This window comes from Delphinus delphis, chromosome 1 (assembly GCF_949987515.2).
Source record: "Delphinus delphis chromosome 1, mDelDel1.2, whole genome shotgun sequence".
In the NCBI taxonomy this organism is placed as follows: Eukaryota; Metazoa; Chordata; class Mammalia; order Artiodactyla; family Delphinidae; genus Delphinus; species Delphinus delphis.
The window spans coordinates 134464089-134483061 of record NC_082683.1 but is presented as its reverse complement, the minus strand read 5'-3'; the positions used below and the strand labels follow the sequence as shown (position 1 = coordinate 134483061).

The 18973-nt window shown below is 40.0% G+C and overlaps 1 long non-coding RNA gene across 4 annotated transcripts in view; it reads left to right on the top strand.

Moving 5' to 3' along the window:
- Nucleotides 1–14165, top strand: part of LOC132423772 (uncharacterized) — a 46765-nt gene extending 32600 nt beyond the window's left edge. For 2 of the 4 annotated variants that reach the window (XR_009519096.1, XR_009519084.1), the window contains exon 3: nt 13988–14165. This is a non-coding gene — a long non-coding RNA (uncharacterized lncRNA). Of the gene's footprint in view, nt 1–5271; nt 5530–10390; nt 10521–13987 lie in introns of those variants that run through there. The other 2 variants (XR_009519090.1, XR_009519102.1) reach the window with 2 other exon arrangements.
- Nucleotides 14166–18973: the final 4808 nt, after the last annotated feature.

The following is an 18973-nucleotide window of genomic DNA, read 5'->3' as shown; positions in this document are numbered from 1 at the left end:
TGTAACATTGTCTCCATGAACACATGATACAAATACTGTCCCACCTTTTCATCTTCCCAAATAAATTGCACTAGTCCCAAATCCACTTATCAGGAAGTCTAGAATTGCTGTCTCTTCAGGTTCCTTTCCTCCCCCTGAATTTTCAATTAACTCAAGGCCTTAAGCAGTTCAAAAGTTCAGTCTGACATCCTACCTGTGACAAAGACTGTCAGCTGATCACCAAAGCTAGGATTGTTAGATTTAGCATGTAAACATACAAGATGCCCAAATATTATATGGAACATAACTTATACTAAAAAAATTGTTTGTTGTTTATCTGAAATTTAAATTTAACTAGGTGTGCTATATTTTATCTGGCAATCCTACACCAACCATTTCTTCTCTCTGGACATACAGCTCTACTATATTTCCCAGCTTCTCTTGCAGTTAGGTGGGGTCATGTCACTGAGTTCTCGCCATTAAAACCTCTCAAGCACAATCCTCCCTTCTCTTTTTCTTTCTAGCTGGATGGGGAATCCATCTGGTAAAGGTGATGGGGCCACAAGATGGAGGGATTCTGGGTACCTACATCATCACTGGAGTGGGAGATGCCCAGGAGAATCACCCAGGACAGTCATGTGCCATGACCCATGAACACTGCATTAAATGTTATTTTTATTGTTAAGCCACTGAGATTGAGCATTAATTTATTATAGCAGATAGTTTTACCTTAACCAATACAGGACATTTGTATCTTGAAATGGATGGAGTGCTGTTATCTTAGTCTGTTCAGCTGCTGTAACAGAATACCATACACCGAGTGGCTTATCAACAACAGAAATTTATTTCTCACAGCTCTGGAGGCTGGGAAGTCCAAGATCAAGGTGCTGGCAGATTCTGTGCCTGGTGAGGCCCTGCTTCCTTGTGCATAGATGGCCATCTTTTTGCTGTGTCTTCACATAGCAGAAAGGAGAATGGTTTTCTCTGGGGTCTCTTTTAAAATGGCAAAATCTCATTCATAGAGCTCTGCAGCTAACGTATACAAAACCCTAAAATCTGTGACATTAGCATAGTGGATCAGCAGTGGGAAGTAAGGAAACAGATATCCAAACTTAGAAAAATGGAGACGCGTATTATGTGCTAAAAAAAGATTTGATAAGACGTCACTTGAAATAACTTAGAAGGATGACTGTGTGCCTAAATGCATTTGTAATTCTAGGGCAGAGAGGTTAATCTTTTCATCTCTTCTCTTTCTTTTTTCCCTTCCTTCCTTCCTTTCCTTTTTTCGTTTTGGTACCATGTACCCCTATGGCAGTTTGGTGAAGCTGACAGACCCCATTTCAAAGTAATATTTTTAAATTTATGAAATAAAATGCGTACCAGAAAACCAACTGTACTGACAAATGCTTAGGAAAATACTTTTAAAAAGCAAAGATGTTGGGGCTTCCCTGGTGGCGCTGTGGTTGAGAGTCTGCCTGCCGATGCAGGGGACACGGGTTCGTGCCCCGGTCCGGGAGGATCCCACATGCCGCAGAGCGGCTGGGCCCATGAGCCACGGCCGCTGGGCCTGCGCGTCCGGAGCCTGTGCTCCGCAACGGGAGAGGACACAACAGTGAGAGGCCTGCGTACTGCAAAAAAAACAAAAAACAAAAAAAAACAAAGATGTGATACAGTAACATATATGCATTTTTATTAATCCATTAAATAACAAGATCTAGGAATGTGTGATAGTTAATTTTATGTGTTAACTTGACTGGGCACTAGGTGCCCAAGTATTTGGTCAAACATTCCTGATGTGTCTGTGAGTGTGTTTCTGGATGACATTAGTATTTGAATTAGTAGACAAGCAAAGCAGATTGCCCTCCCCAATGTAGGTGGGCCTCATCCAATCCATTGCAGGCCTGAATAGAATAAAAATGCTGAGTAAGGGAGAATTCATTCGCTCTCTGCCTGACTGTCTTCAAGCTGGGACACTGGTATTCTGTCTTGAGGCTCAGACTTGGACTAAAACTTACATCATTGGCTCTCCTGGGTCTCAGGCCTCCAGACTCAGACTAGAACTATACCATCAGCTTTCCTGGGTCTCCAGCCTGCCAACTGCAAATCTTCGGACTATCATAATTTCAAAGTAGTAATGATTATATGAGTGTAAACAGTATCTTGAGGTATGTTACAACATGTATACAACAACTATAATATTATATGAATATACCTGGGACATGATTCACAGGAGCTGCTAATACTACTGTGATTTGTTGCCTACATTCATAACTAAATAAAGGAAATATTAACTTTCAGTTGGGGTTAGTGAAAATAAAGACGTAATTTGTTTCCCATGTTGGTTGGAGAACACTGTTGGTTCTCTGCCTGATCTCCTCAGATCCTTTGTAGGGGTTCCCTCTGCTAATCCCACAGTTTCTATTACCTTTGCTTTACCAGCTTTCACCTGAGACATTTCAGAGCACTGTCCTTGGGCTATGGGAGCCCTTTGTCTACAGATGTAGAAATTTGGAAATGCATGGGTGTTTAAGTCCAGAGGGCAGCCATGGCCAGTAAGTGACTGGTGAGGATGTATGACAACCCAGCTTCTTTGCTTTGAGGTATAACATATGCTCCAGAGTTCCCCTGTTGGATCAAGCTGAGGTTGGAACTTTGCCTAAAATTGCATCCTATCATTATTCTGTTTTTCCCTCATTCCTGGTTAATCCTTAATAAATCGCTTGCACATGAATCCTCATTTCAGTGTCTGCTTCCAGACAACTTGACTTAATACACCATCCAAGTTACAAATCCTTAGGTCAAGAATCCCTGCTCTAGGGAAGTGGTTGGGAAGAGTTTGAATACTAGTGTATTTGAGTTTTAACTTTCTGCTCTCAGCAAGTTATTCTTGAAAGAGATGAGTGTAGGCTAGAATTGAGCTGGACTCAATTCAGGCAGAGATCAAAGAGGATGAGGAAAACCCAGAGATCATGAGCTTTATAGGGCTGGGAAATCCTATGGCTTCTGGATTCCAAATATTAAGGGATAAGATAAAAAAAAAAAGCCTTGAGAGAAAAAGGCTCAGCAAGACTACTAAGTAAACAAAATGACAGCTGTGCGGCAATTAGGCAATTACGGATGTTTTGTTCTCTGCCAGCCCTTAAGGTAACCACTTTTTAGGTGAAAGAGCAAATCATGAGGTAAAGAAGCAAAGAATTAAGATGACCCTGAGAAATGGATCTAGATGTAGCAAATAAAAATACAGGATACCCAATATTTTATCTGGCAACCCTAGGTCTAGTAAATAACTTTGGGAGTAGTTACTGGCACCTGAGTCTCAAAGCAAATAGATCAGAAGAGCCAAGTTCTGGAACTTGGAATTGTATTGATAAAGAACCCACAAGCCTAGTCTATAAAGCTTTTGCCTATCCAGGAAATTTTAAAACAGCTCTCAAGCCTCCACATCTGCGTGGGCAGGGAGCACACTGTGAAAGCCCCCAAAGATGATGCACTCTCTGACATTGGCTTCAGATGTGGCCATGAAGGATAATGGAAAAGGAAGAGCCTCTTAGAAGAGGGAGCCAGGGACTGCAGAGAAAATTGGGAACAGAAATTCTTCCCAAAGAGCAGGACCATGGTCTAATCAAGGAAATTCTTCCACCCCAAGACAGAGGTCTTCACAGTGCCTGCGCAGCTGGTTTTCACAATTGCAAAGGACTGGCAACTGTGTGTTACCTCCTGTTCTTCTTGTTCCTGAATGGGGGTTGGTTTGTTTGTTTGTTTTACTGTGGATAGTATGTCCTAGCTCTGTCATTGAATGTAGGGGATGGGAGAGGACAATTTACAAAAAACTTGTTTTCCTAATTCTAAAGTCATCAGACCATGAGGAGCTATACCCAGACCTAGTGGAAAATACTGTGTCACCCAGAGATCCTGGATTTTGAGCTTGATGTAATGACTGGAAGAGACTTTGAGTTGTTTCCCTTGGTGCAGAAAGAGGATTGTGTTCTGTATATGGTAAAAAGGGATGAAATGGATATTTGATGGCCAGGAGAGAAGACTGTGGCAGAGACCAAACCCATGTTCTCTTCTTCCTGGGCACATAGTTTGACAACAGTTCCTAGTCTTTCTTGCAGTTAGGTGTGCCCATTTGTCTGAAAAATATAGTAACTTCTAGGCCGGGTCCATAAAAACTTCCCAGGATTGGGGAATTCCTTGGCGGTCCAGTGGCTAGAACTCGGTGCTTTCATTGCCAGGGCCCAGGTTCAATCCCTGGTCGGGGAACTAAGATCCCGCCAGCCATGCAGCATGGCCAAAAACAAACAAACAAACAAAAAGCTTCCCAGGAGTGATCCTTCATGCTTGTCCCCTATCCCCGACTTCTGATCCCTGGAAGGTAATGATCCCCAGAGCAACCTTGGGAACACAATATTGAAGGTGGCAGAACCACACGGAGGAACTTGGGTACTTGAGTCACTATTCAGAGGAGAGCTGCCTAAGAGAACCACCTAAACAGAAACACACACTTTGGACTGTTGGGTGAATGAAGATTATGCTAAACTACTGAGATTTTGCCGACTCACCTAATATCAAGATTAAGTGGCTCTCAAAATATGGCCCCAGACCAGCAGCGTCAGTATCACCTGGCAACTTGTTAGAAATCCAAATTTTCAGTCTCTTACCCAGATCAGAACTCCGGAGATGGGGCCCAGCCAGCCTCCAGTTGATCCTGATGCACGCTGAAGTTTGAGAACGACTGACTAAGGAAACAGCTGGTGTTAACTAATACAATATCCAAGTGGGCAGTCCCTAAAGTGGACCAGTTTACTGTTCCTATTGTTTCACAGTGATGCTACTGACCACTGGTCTAACTCTACTGACAGAAGATACTGGTACCCTTCTGACCCTGATCTCAGCACAGGCCATGATAGAACCTTGAGGGAGGATGGTCCTTTTCATTCAGTGATAAGCTCATCTAAGGTTGATTTTCAAAGGGGTTTCATTGGTGCTCGTTTTTCTCAGACCCATTACCTCATAGACCAGGCACCACAAGAGCACTGTGTCAGTTAGGATGATCGACTTGTCCTGGTTTGCCTGGGACTTTCCTGGTTTTAACAATGAAAGTTTCTTGTTCTAGGAAACGATCCCCTGTCTCAGACCATCTGGGACCGTAATAGGGAAGAACCTTCGTATTCTATTACAAGTTAATCACTAAAGGGATGCTGCCTATAAGCTTAAATTATACAAAACGGCCCATCTCTGGGAACCCTGCCTTCCAGGTAATAAGCATTAAGCTAAAATACCTTTGTTTAGCTCACAGGAATCATCCTGACCAGGCCCACCTGTGAATGACTGCAAGCAGGAAGAAATGAACACATCCCCTCTGGAGGCTGACCAGAACCAGAAAATGTTTGACTTTACTCCCTTCCCTTTTAGTATAAAAGAACCCTGAATTCTGACTCAGGCAAGATGGTTCTTTGGAACACGAGTCCACCATCTTCTCGGTCTGCCAGCTTTCCAAATAAAGTCGCTAATCCTTGCTCCAATGACTCGTCTCTTGATCTGTGGGCCTGTCACACAGCAAGCAGTATGAGCTTGGACTTGGTAACAGGATGTTTGGCCACCTTAGTCAATGTGGGTTGAAATGTTCACCACTTGTGACCCAGAGCCTTTTCTCTCACAAGGGTGATCCATAACTCAACAAGTCAGGAAACTTTTTATTTTCAACTCCCAAACACAGAAGTCCTAATTACACTATCTTTCCAAGATAATTGACCTACTCATCTTTGAGGCTAGTTACCCTGTCTTATAGTTCTCTGCACACCTGCTTTTGTGGATGTGTGATTGCCGGGGTAGGGGTGGGGGATCTCTTTCATGGTCAATGGATAAAGATGACCAAGGTAACTTTCAAGTGCTTATCTCACTAAAGGGAGGGAGGAAGGGTAGGTACATTGATGTGTACCCCAACTTTATTTTTTATTAAAAATTTTTTTTGCATTTTATTTTATTTTATTTTTTATTGAGGTATAGTTGATTTACAATATTATGTAAGTTTCAGGTGTACAACATAGTTAAAATTTTTAATGTTATTAAAAATTTATAGTTATTAAAAACTATTGGCTATATTTCCTTTGCTGTACAATACATACTGTAGCTTATTTATTGTATACTGTATCCCAACTTTATAATGCAAGGTAGAATGTTAACTTTGCCGTGAATAATACACAAGATAAGGATTTCTTGGGACTTCCCTGGTGGTGCAGTGGTTAAGAATCTGCCTGCCAATGCAAGGGACACGGGTTCAATCCCTGGCCCAGGAAGACCCCACATGCTGCGGAGTAACTAAGCCCGTGCTCTAGAGCCCACAAGCCACAACTACTGAGCCTGCATGCCACAACTACTGAAGCCTGCACTCCTAGAGCCCGTGCTCCGCAACAAGAGAAGCCTCTGCAGTGAGAAGACCGTGCACTGCATTGAAGAGTAGCCTCCACTCGCCACAACTAGAGAAAGCCTACACACAGCAATGAAGACCCAACCCAGCCAAAAATAAAAATAAAGAAATGCACATCCTCTATTAAAAAAAAAAAAGATAAGCATTTCTTCTTTCCTTAATTTCTTTAGGACTCATTCAGAGCACTGGTTTTCAATGGTGGGTGTGGGGTACATATCTAAGTTAAGTGGGGGAGATTTTTTTTTTTTTGCAGTATGCAGGCCTCTCACTGTTGCGGAGCACAGGCTCCGGACGCGCAGGCTCAGCGGCCATGGCTCACGGGCCCAGCCGCTCCGCGGCACGTGGGATCTTCCCGGACCGGGGCACGAACCCGTGTCCCCTGCATCGGCAGGCGGACTCTCAACCACTGCGTCACCAGGGAAGCCCTGGGGAGATATTTTTTGAAGTACAAATCCTGCAGTGATGTGGAGTGCTGACTGGCCCTTAAATCCTGCCTGCTTCAAACTCATTAAAAACCTGGGGTTGGTTCCAGGACCATCTTCGGATTTGGGGTCCAATTCCATTTTAAATAAGAACCTTAATGTTCAGGCTTATGTACAATTACATGAAGTTTTAGCAACTTAGGGAGGGAAATTCTAAAATGCATTCAAATGGTTTGGGTTGATCCAGCACATGAAGATTAAGTGACCTCTCACACTGTTTTAATCCTACATTATGACCTTGTAGCAGTAACTATCTGTGAAGGAAAAGAATGATGACAAATGAAGATGAACTCATTATTTTATAATGGCTTGATAACATCATCATTACAGGAAGAAGTCCATGGACTTTGGAGCCAAACTACCTAAGTTTGAATTGTAGCTCTGCTACTTACTAGATATGTGACCTTTGGGCAAGTAATTTCATCTCTGCCTCAATGTCCTCATCTGCCCATTTAACCGAGCAGTTATAACAAAGGCACAATATTGAGCAATAAAAAAATCCTTTTAAAAAGGGATGGAAATGGGGGAAACAAGTCTGAATACTTATGCTGGTTTATTTGTGCCCTGTGACTTTATTTATTATTCTCACATCTCCCAGTTTGCAACCTAGTTCACGTGTGCCAAACGTTTGTAGAATCATATAAATTGAGCTTATTTATGTTCTGTTTAGAATTCTGAGGCATGATTAGACTCTTTGATCTATGTTGACCAAAGAAAAATGTATGTCTTCAAATAATGACTGCTCTGGAAAAGTCCTCGGTAGCAAATAGCGACAGATTTCTTCTATCCAAAGAGGACACCTAGAGGTTACTTTTGTAACGTGGTTGCCTATCCTGAAATGCTTTCCAAATTCTGTTCTTCACAGATCCAATCATAAATCATTCATCACAGACCCAGTAAGTCCAAGTAGAATAAATGTTAATGTGTAGCTAATCTTTAAGGAGAGGAAACAGACCAAAAGAGGTTACATTTGTTTTCCAGGCACAGTAGAAGTACATTACAAGGTACAGAAGAGATTTCAAATGTGATAGGTGGAGGGAACAGTTATGAAGGAATGTTTGGGGGACATTTGGGGAAATCTGAGTATTGACTGAATGTTGGGTGACGTTATTGAGTTCATGATGATATTTTAGGTATAGTTAGGGCATTGTGCTCCTGTAGGAGAATGTTTCTGTTCTAGGAGATGCAGGCTGACATATTCAAGGGTAATGTACAGTTGTCTGAAACCTAGTTTCAGATGTTTTGGCAAAAGGGAAGTGTCCACATATGGAGAGAGATGAAGCAGGTGTAGCAAGATGTCAACAGTTGGTGAATCTAGGTGGGGAGGAATATGAAGCTTCATTATACTGTTCTTCCAGCTTTTCTGCATACTTAATTTTTTTCCAAAAGTTTCAAATTATAATGAAGCATTGAGCTAAATCACTTAAAATGTTAACTGAATTTGTATCTTAACTTGTGACATCTCTTGTGCTGTTTTGTTCCTGTGTTGATATTTAACTTTTTAAGTCTTATATTCCCACTGTATTGTAATCACTCACATGATTATCCACTGCTCTTTGTATCTCTCATAGGAGACACAGCAAACACTCACAAATATTTGCTGACGCTTGAAAAAAACCTGATAGAAAACTTCATAGCTCCCCACTTGTGCCCTGCTCTCACTGACCTTATTTAGGGCCCGGAGGATGTTTCTTTCTGCCCTTTCTCCAACCCCCAGCTTCCCCTGGCTGACTCACGTTCACCTTCCAGATTCCCATTCCAGTGGAAGCCTTCCTTGCCCCGCCTCTGTGCTCTTAGGTCATTTCCTGTCTCTTAGCACTTCATTATATTATAGTGTCTGTTATCTCAGCTGAATACCCCATTAGACTATAGTTTTCTTGAGAAGGGATTTTTTTTTTTTTTTTTTTTGCCTTTTTACAGCTGTAACCTTAGCCCTGACACAGTATCTGGCACATAGTAAGAACTTAATAAATATTTAGTGACTGAATGGCCAATGCTAGAGTGGCCAACTTTTTAGAGAGCCAAACTGGAATACTGCCCTACCAGATGGCCCCCCTCCCCAAATATATGTGTGTGTGTGTAAACTATACACATATGTGTTTTTAATTTCATATAAAACATTTTAAAATAAGTGTTTATTTTGTATCAAAGTTTTAGGAAAAGATACAATAATGCGTGTTAGTCCATGTTAACTTGTTTGGTATGGCCTAACTAATTCAGTTCAGTCTATTTTAGACTGAGTATTGATGTCTTTGGGGGAGAGGAGAAAGCTTATGATTGATTTAGAAGTACTTGCCTTTCTCACTCTGGATTTGTGAGATTCTCAGAGTCAGAGCCTTCACTTCCCCTTCACAATGTTCAATTCCAAATTCTTTTCTGCAGATTGTGTGGTATGCTCTGTTTTGGTTATTTGCTTTCTTAATTGTGCTGCATGGCTCCTTCCATCTACCTCTCATTAAAATAACACAGTTGTCTAACTTTCTTTTTCATGTTTAGATCATGCCGGTGTAGGTGTTGTAATTGTTATTTTTCATTACCTGAATTCTTAGAAAATTCACAGTATTCACAGTGTTAAAAGTTAAACTAGTACTATCTTGATACAAAGCATAATAGTTAATCCACAGGCAAAGCCAAAAATGAATTGTTACAGGGCATTTAAATTGCCCACTTAAATTGTATCACTCCTGGCAAGGCAACAATGCATGATTCATTATTGTGAACTGGTAATTAAGGCTGCCAACATCAGCTTCAGGAGTAAAAACGGCAACCAGTGACTACACAGGTGGGGTAGTTTGTGTTGGGAGCCATTTGACTCTAAAAACAGTGTTGCTTTCAGACTGTATTTTTGTGGGCTGCCACAAGGCTTTTGCAGGTTTCCCCCAACCTGTTGCACCAGTGTGGAAACTTTGTGTCCTGTGGAGGGGTTTCCCATTAAGTGGGACTTTTCAGTGCTACAACCCTGGCAAACTAGGACCATTGATCACCCTAGTACTGGCAGCAATCCCTAAAATGTCAGAAAGACATAAGCAAAGAGAACGTCAATAATCAATTTTCAGAAATATGTTCCTCTGAGACTGTAAAATCAATTCTTAACCAAAAGCTAATTAATAAGTAACTTGTCAGCATATATCAAAAAAAGCAGTAACCACTGAAGACAGCCATGGTTCATTAAAAACAATTCTAATGTACTGTTGTTCATTTTAAAGTACCCTTGTTTCAGGACATACTGTGTAGCACAGGGAACTCTACTCAATATTCTGTGATAACCTATATGAGAGGAGAATCTAAAAAAGAATGAATATATGTGTATGTATAACTGAATCACTTTGCTGTACACCTGAAACTAACACAACATTGTAAACCAACTATACTGCAATAAAATTAAAATATGAAAAAAATAAAATACCATTGTTTCTTTTCTCGATAAGTTTATTAGATTAGTCAATGAGGGTAAATTCATAGACCCATATATGTTGATTTTTTTTTTTTTTTTGGTAAGGCATTTAAACTGTCAACTGAAAAAAAATGCGCAACCTAAAAGTTGAGAATTATGTTTATGCAAGGACATTACTGAGGACTATAGCCCGGGAAGATGCCTCTCAGACAGCTCTGACGACTGTTCCAAAGAGGTAAGGGAGGAGCCAGGATACATAGAAATTTTTGCTGAAAAAAAACCGTAGTCGAACATCAAAAGATTACTGCTAATCACACACGAAAAACAAACGTCTCAAGTTAATGATTTTAGTGTTTTTCTATGTATGGGAAGATGCAAGAGTCTGGGCTTGTTAAATTTATTCCCTTGATATGCATCTTAACTATCTAGGGCCAGTATCCTGTTTTTCTCCATCCCAAATTCCCCTCAGGGTGCACCGTTGGGGGTGGCTGCAGCAGTGGCTGATGGCTTTATGGCCACAATATGCTTTGTTTACTGAAGAGGCAGGTGACATTGCTTGTCTACAGAACTGTTTGAGAGTACGTTGCTGATGAGATGTGCCATTATTCCTTAGTACATTAGTGTGTATTTCCTATAAGCATTCTCTTGTATAATCACAATACAACTATCAGAATCAGAAAATTAACATGCATACATAGGTACCTTGTACTTCAGACCCTATTCAAGTTTTGTGAAATGTTTCTTAGAATAAACAGACCAATCCAGGATGATGTTGTCTTTAGATTGTGGTGCCTCTTTAGTCTCTCTCATTCTGAAATAGTTCCCCAGTCTTCCCTTGACCTTCATGATGCACTTTTGCAGATTACAGAATGTAGAATATCTCTCATTTTGGAGTTTCAGTGTTTCCTGATGATTAGATCCAGACTCATTTTTGGTAGGAATATCTCTCCTTGCAACCTATCAGCGGGACCATGATTTTGATTAGTCATGGTGACGTTATTTATTTTGATCATTTAATTAAGATGGTATCTGCCAGTCTTCTCCATCGTAGTGTCTCTTGATTAATAATTACTTATGAATAAGTATTTTTTAGGGAGGTTCTTGAAACATGTACATAACTCGTGACTTATCAAACTTTCAAATTATTTATATATTCATTTATATAAATATGGACTCATGGCTTCCTATTTTATTCAATAGTTTTCTCCCTTTCCATATCTCTAACCTCATTCTCAAATAGTGAGAAACCTGGATTCCATTATCATGACTATATTTACTTTTTTCCTAATTATTTATTTTGATGCTTGTATTTTCCAGATTTGTAAATGAGAGCCCGTTCAAGCTAGCCTTTGCGTTCTTTTGACATGCCCCACCTTCTCTGAGCATTGCCTTCTGGCATAGCTCTAGAGTCAGCTATTTTCCTGCCCCAGACCTGTTTCAGACCATTTCTCTAAGAAGTTCTGGTTCCTTTTAGTAGAGAATTGTATTTAGAAGCCAAGATCTAGGCACTAGATGTGCTATTGCTATTGGGGTGTTTCTGATCTCAAATCTTTTCATGGATAGAGTAGGGAATATTATATATTTTAAATTACATATCATATTTCATAATTAGTAATAAAAACAGATGTACATTTCCATCTATGTACATGAATACACCCAGGGCTGGCATCGTGGGCGTGAGACCTGTGTGGTTGCACAGGGCCCCCCACTTAGAAAGACAGCTGCACTTGGTTTAATGCTCTGCTCTCACCACCTTGAAATTCTTAATTTTGAACAATGGACCCCACATTTCCATTTTGCACAGAGCTCTACAAATTAAGTAGTCAGTTCTGAATACACCATAGGGTTCCTTTTAGTTTTTTTCTCTTTCTATTTCTGTGACTCCTTTCTCTGATAGTAAGAAACCTGGCTGAAATTATGAATAAATTTACTTATTTGATTATGCCCCTTCTAGGTAATGAATTTCCCATAACTACTGCTTCCTCCCTGTTGTGGATACTCTCCTCATGGCATCTAGGCTATGACACCCCATGCTGAGCCACCACTTCCACATGGTTGCACTTCCCACAATATTCAGGTTCTGACAGTTCATGCAAGACTGCTTCTCCATGGAGATGCCCTGCTCACCCCACTTGGACTGACACTCTCTTTCCCCACTGGCTGGCTGGCCTCCCCACACAAATTCTCCTTTACCTTGCTGGGCCTCTGACAACCCATTCCAAGCTGCCCTTCTGTAGGTATAGTGTTTATACAAACGAAGAAACAAATGGATATAGACTAGCCTAGAATAGAGAATATGAGTATATCATAAGAGTAAGCACTGTTTCCTGAAACTTTTTAAAGTTCAGTCATATATCAATGTATGTGTGTGTATGTGTGTGAACATACATGCATGTATGTGTGTGTATAACTGAATTGTATTGTAAAATATACTTTTTTACTATGGAGCAGGGTAAAATAAAATTCAAAAACCACTGGTACATACAGTATGATCCCAATTTTGCTTGAAAAAAGCAGACCCCGCCTCTATACACAAAGTAACAATATGAGGTGATGGATGTGTTAACTAACCTTATTGTGGTAATCATTTCACCTTGTATACCTTAACCTTATACGGTGCTATATGTCAATTATAACTCAATAAAGCTGGAGAAAAAAAGTGAACCAACTTTTAACAACTGAGGGGAGGCTTAAAGGACAACTTTCATTTCTTAATCTATGTTCTGTATTACTTTAATTCTTAGGACAGAGGAAGTTGTGTATTATTTATTATAAAGATAAAATTAAAAATGTGTGTGTATATATATATATATATATATATATATACACATACACACAAACAAAAGAAAAAACTGAAAGGAAAAACTCCAAAAATATTTATATCTGAATGGTGGTATTATAGACAACATTTGCATTCTTCTTTATAATTTTATACATTTTCTAAGTCTCCTGAAATGAGAATTTATTACTCTGGTAGTTTTCCATTTACATTTTCAAAAGAAATATATTTGACAAATTATTTGTAGAAATGATAGAAAGTAGAGATTTCTAATGTTCTATTAATAAATACTTAATGGCCACTTTGTGTATACCAGGCACTGTACTAAGTTGTTGGGAATACGCTGGTAAATGAGATCAACCCACTTCCTGCCCTCATGGACTTAGAATCTAATGAGGAAGACAGCTATTAAACAAGTAATTACAATAATGTGGGATAAGCGTTGGTAGCAGGTATTGAATTTCTTTGAAAGTGCGTAGCAGCGTGAAGGTGAGGTAATCTAACCTAGACTAGGGTTTGGGAAGTCTTCCTAGGGGAAGACTTAAGCTAAGAGCTAAGAGCTAAGTAGGAGTTAGCCAGGCAACCTGAAAAAAAGACTGCATTTTAGGCAGAGGGAATATTGAGAAGTAAGTTCAGCTTTCTTCTTTTGCTGAAAGCAGACTCACAAGAGATGTAGTTGTGGAGCTGGAGAGGAAACAAGGAAGCTGAGGAAGGTCTGGCAAACCCTCTTAAGGGAAACATGCGAAAATGTCTTTGCAGCTTCTTCCATCTGCACTTGCAGCTTTTCTAGATAGCTCAATGGAAAATATAGTAGTTCTTGAAGCCACTAAACTAGTCACTTATTCACTAAAGGGAGACACTTGTGTGTACAATAAAGGATGGCACTTCTATGAGATTTTCAGCTTCTTTTTTTTTTTTTTCAGGTCTTCATTTATTGCTAAAGGTTTCTCTTCAATTGTGAGAAAGTTTATTACTGATCACTTCAAAACATTAACATGCTGGGAAAGATCCTAATGGAGTAGCACAACTTACGTGTCTACAGACATCATTCTCCAATTTGCCATTTATGGATGAGTAATATGCATTAAATAAACATGGTATTTTATGGCATTTGTATTGACTGTATTGGTTGTATTGATTAGGATTATAACAGAAAAACAGCTCAAACTAGCTTAAGAAAAAAAATGGATTCTAAATATAAATGCTTGTTTTTTCTCCCTGCATATCAATTCCCTCCTCTTCTCTGATCCAAATGAGGGGAAACATGGCTGCCAAAATATCTTGCACTTTACATCTCACAGTCCAAGTTCTCAAAGAGGGGCTGGCCTCTCTCAATTCCAATTCCAAAATGTCCAGGGGAGGATTGTAATTGGCCAAGCTTGGGTCAGCTGACCATCCCTAGACCAATCACTATGGCTGGGGGTTTGAGAGTGAGGCAATTTTGTGTTGTTCTGAGAGCTTCACATACATTAACTCCTCATACAACCCTTGAAGGTATACATTATTATTAACCTCATATTATAGGTAAGGAAATTCAGAGAGGAGTTTTCAGAAGGAAGGCATAAACATTGTAGCAAATGCTGAAGTTTGTCCAAAGAAAATGGTAGCACTTCTGGTATTCCCCTTCCCGCCTTTTCTGGTATTCCCCTTCCCCCCTTTTCTGGTAACTCTTCCCCATTACCCCATCCAGAGAAGTTTTCATGTTCTTCTGTGACTTGCTGTTTTATTTTTCAGTAAACTTTGGAGATCTTTTTAAGCCCTATATACCTATTTCATTCTTTTTTTTTCAACCAGTGCTTAGTATTACATTAACTATTCCTATGTTGATGAACAGTTACTTTGGGTTAAATTTTTCACTATTAGAAACAATACTGTGGGTTGAATTGGGAGATTGGGATTGACAGATATACACTAATATGTATAAAATAGATAACTAATAAGAACTTGCTGTATAAAAAAATAAATAAAATAAAATTCAAAAAAAAAAGTAGAATGAGGAATAAAAAAAAAAAGAAACAGTACTGTGTGGAACTTCCCTGGTGGTCCAGTGGTAAGGAATCCACCTTACAATGCAGGGGACGCGGGTTAGATCCCTGGTCAGGGAACTAGGATCCCACATGCTGCGGGGCAATTAAGCCCGTGCACCACAGCTACTGAGCTGGTATGCCTCAACTAGAGAGCCCGTGTGCTGCAAAGTACAGAGCCCACCCGCCCTGGAGCCTGTGCACCACAACTAGAGAAGAGAAAACCTGCACGCTGCAACTAGAGAGAAGCCCACGTGCTGCAACAAAACATCGCACATGCCTCAGCAAAGATCCTGCATGCCGCAACTAAGACCCGACGCAGCCAAAAATAAATAAATAATAAATAAGTCTTAAAAAACAAACAAACAAACAAAACAATACTGTGGGAATTCCCTGGCGGTCCAGTGGCTAGGACTCCAGGCTTCCACTGCAGGGGGCCACGGGTTAGATCCCTGGTCGGGGAACTAAGATCCTACAAGCCATGTGGCGCAGCCAAAACAAAACAAAAAACAAAACAAAACAAACAAAACCAATACTGGGACCATACTTGAACATGTATCTTTGTGTAAATGTAAAAGTAATTTTTAGGAATTGCTAGGTAAAAGAATATATGAATTGTACACATAGTCTGTATATTGTGTTTACAAACTGAGTATATGTATTGATAGATACTGCTACAAAGACTGGTTTCAATTTACACATGGGCCAGTTTGTCCTTCATACTAACCTCAACAACTCTAAACAGGTAACTTCGAAAGCCTGGGGCATAGATAAGGGTTAATGTGGGCCCAGAGAAGGGACATCTAATCCAGCATGTCAGTTAAGCCTTCTTGGAGGAGGTGACTCCTAAGCTGAGTCTTAAAAAGACAAATAGGAGTCAGACAGTAAAAGAAGTGTGAAATGGATTAAAAAGTTAAAGGATGGAAAATATCTAGTGTTAGTGAGGATTTAGAGCAACCAAAACTCTCCTACATTACTTGTGAGAGTAAAATTGGTGAAGCCACTTTGGAAAACCATTAGATAGTATCTACTAAAGCTAAACATCACGTATCCTTTGTTCCAGAAAAATACCTAACAAAATGCATATCTATGGTCACCAGAAGACATGTACTAGGATATTCATATGAAAACCATGCTCATCAGCAATAGAATGGATAAGTAAAGTATACTATAATCTCATATAATGAAACACTATACAGCAATGAAAAATAAATGATCTGCAAGTATAAATGAAAATATGAATGAATCTCAAACACATAATATTGGGTGAAAGAAGTCAGACACAATGATTACATACTGTCTGATTCCATTATATAAAGTACAAAAATATGCAAAAATCAATGTATGCTATTAAAGTCAGTATAGTGTTACCTTTGTGGAGTTGGGAGGAAATGCGTAGAGACTGAAAGGGAGCATGGAGAAGGCTTCTGAGGTACTGGTAATGTTCTGCTTTTGGACCGAGATGCCGATGACATGGGTGCATTTTAGTTTGTGAAATTCATCAAGCAGTACACACACACATGCTTTTCTATATGAACATTATGCTTCAATAAAAAGATGGAAATAAAAGAAGGGGGTATTTGCTTTCAAGACAGAGGAAACAGCGTAAGTACAGACACAGAGGCTTGGTGAGTTCACCTAGGAGCAGCCCTTAGAATGGAAAGAGAAGGAGACCTCAGGAGTGGGAAGGAGACAGAGGAAATTTACTCAGTAGTGGGAATAAGATTGGCCTGGGTCCCTTCTGATTCTAAGAATCTATGCTTTTATGATTAGCCCAAGGCCATATAGCTAGTTAATTGTCAAAAATTATAAGACCCTATGGAAGACTGAAAACATGACCATAATATTTTGCTGGTCCTCTTATTAAGAGGTGGAGCCTATTTCTCCATCTTTTAAAACTGGGCAGGCCTGTGACTTACCTTCATTAATAGAAGGTGGTGGGAGTGATGTTGTGAGAGCCTTGGAGACTAAGACACAAGAGATGATACAGCTTCCGCTCTTGCTCTCTTAGAATACTGAGCCACCGTGCTTTAAGGAAGCTTAGTGTTATGGCTTGAATTTTTTCCCCAAAATTCATATGTTGAAATCTTAACTCTTTTTTTTTAACATATTTATGAGTATAGTTGCTTTACAATGAAATCTTAACTCTTAGTACCTCACCATATGACATTAAGAAATAGGGTCTTTACAGTACACACACACACACACACACACACACACACACACACACACACACACACACACACACACACACACACACGGAGAATGCCATGTGAAGATGAAGCCAGGGATGGGGTGATGCTATGCACCAAGGAACACCAAAGATTACCAGGAAACCACCCGAAGCCGGGAGGGAAGCAGAGAACAGATTCTCCATCACGGTCCTCAGAACGAACCAACCCTGCTGACACCTTGATCTCAGACTTACAGTCTCCAGAACTATGAGAAAATAAATTTCTGTTGTTTAAGTCACCCTGTGGTACTTTGTTACAGCAGCCCTAGCAAGCTAATATACCTCTTGTTCTCCAATAGGTTAGACTGTTTACATTAGCTTGCTAGGGCTGCCATAACAAAGTACCACAGATTGGGTGAGTTAACAGAAATTTATTTTCTCAATGTTCTGGAGACTGTAAGTCTGAGATCAAGGTGTCAGCAGGGTTGGTTTCTTCTGAGACCTCTCCTTGGTTTGTAGATGGCTGTCTTCTCCCTCTGTCTTCACATGGTCGTCCCTCTGTGTGTCTGTGTCCAAACTTCCTCTTCTTATAAGGACATCAGTCATACTGGATTAGGACCCTCCCTTAGGGCCTCATTTTAACTTATTTACCTCTTTAAAGACCCTATCCTCAAATACAGTCACTTTGTGAGGTACTGGAGGTTAGGGCTTTAACATATGAATAGGGAGGTGGGTATAATTCAGCCCACAAGAGGCCAGTGGAGGAGAACCGAGACAGCAGCACCAAATGCCAGATATGTGAATTGCCAACCTTTCATCTCAGCTGAGCCTCCAGCTGAATGCTGTTACATGAGTGAGCCTAGGTGAAATCAGCAGAAGAACTATTCAGACAATCCACACAATTGCAAGAAGGGATAAATCGCTATTGTTTTAAGCCACTAGGTTTTGGGATTGTTTCTTATTCAGCAATAGATAAGTGAAAGAGAAACCCATTTCACATAAATTCTAAGCCAGTCTCAGTTCCACTACACTAGTTAGTGGTAGGCTACATGTTAAATGGATTGTTTAGTCAGCTATTTCATTATTACCATAGAAAAGGAGTGGTACTAATTTATTTTTTTTAATTAAAAAAAATTTTTTTTTTTGCGGTATGCGGGCCTCTCACTTTTGTGGCCTCTCCCGTTGCGGAGCACAGGCTCTGGACACGCAGGCCCAGCGGCCATGGCTCACGGGCCCAGCCGCTCCGTGGCATGTGGGATCTTCCTGGACCGGGGCACGAACCCGCGTCCCTTGCATCAGCAGGTGGACTCTCAACCACTGTGCCACCAGGGAAGCCCTGGTACTAATTTATTAATTTAAAATGAATAGATATTATTGCTACTAGTAACATTTATATAGCACTTTGCCAATTGTTTGAAATAGTCTCTTAATAATTTATAAAGTTTTTTAATCCAAGAAGTATGGAATCATAGACCCTTGGGGCTAAAAGGAACAAGAGGTCATTTAATCCATCTCCTTATCTTCAAAAAGAATGACTTATTCTATGCCGGCCAGATAAGAATCCTCCTTCTCACTGTCATCCAAAGAAACTTTAAAAATATCGCTCTGTAAGTGGAACTGTATTTGGCACTCTATAGGCCTTTAAAGATTTAATACAACAACAGTTCAAAGACAAACCATACATAAAACCCAAAGTACTGCATGTGCAAACA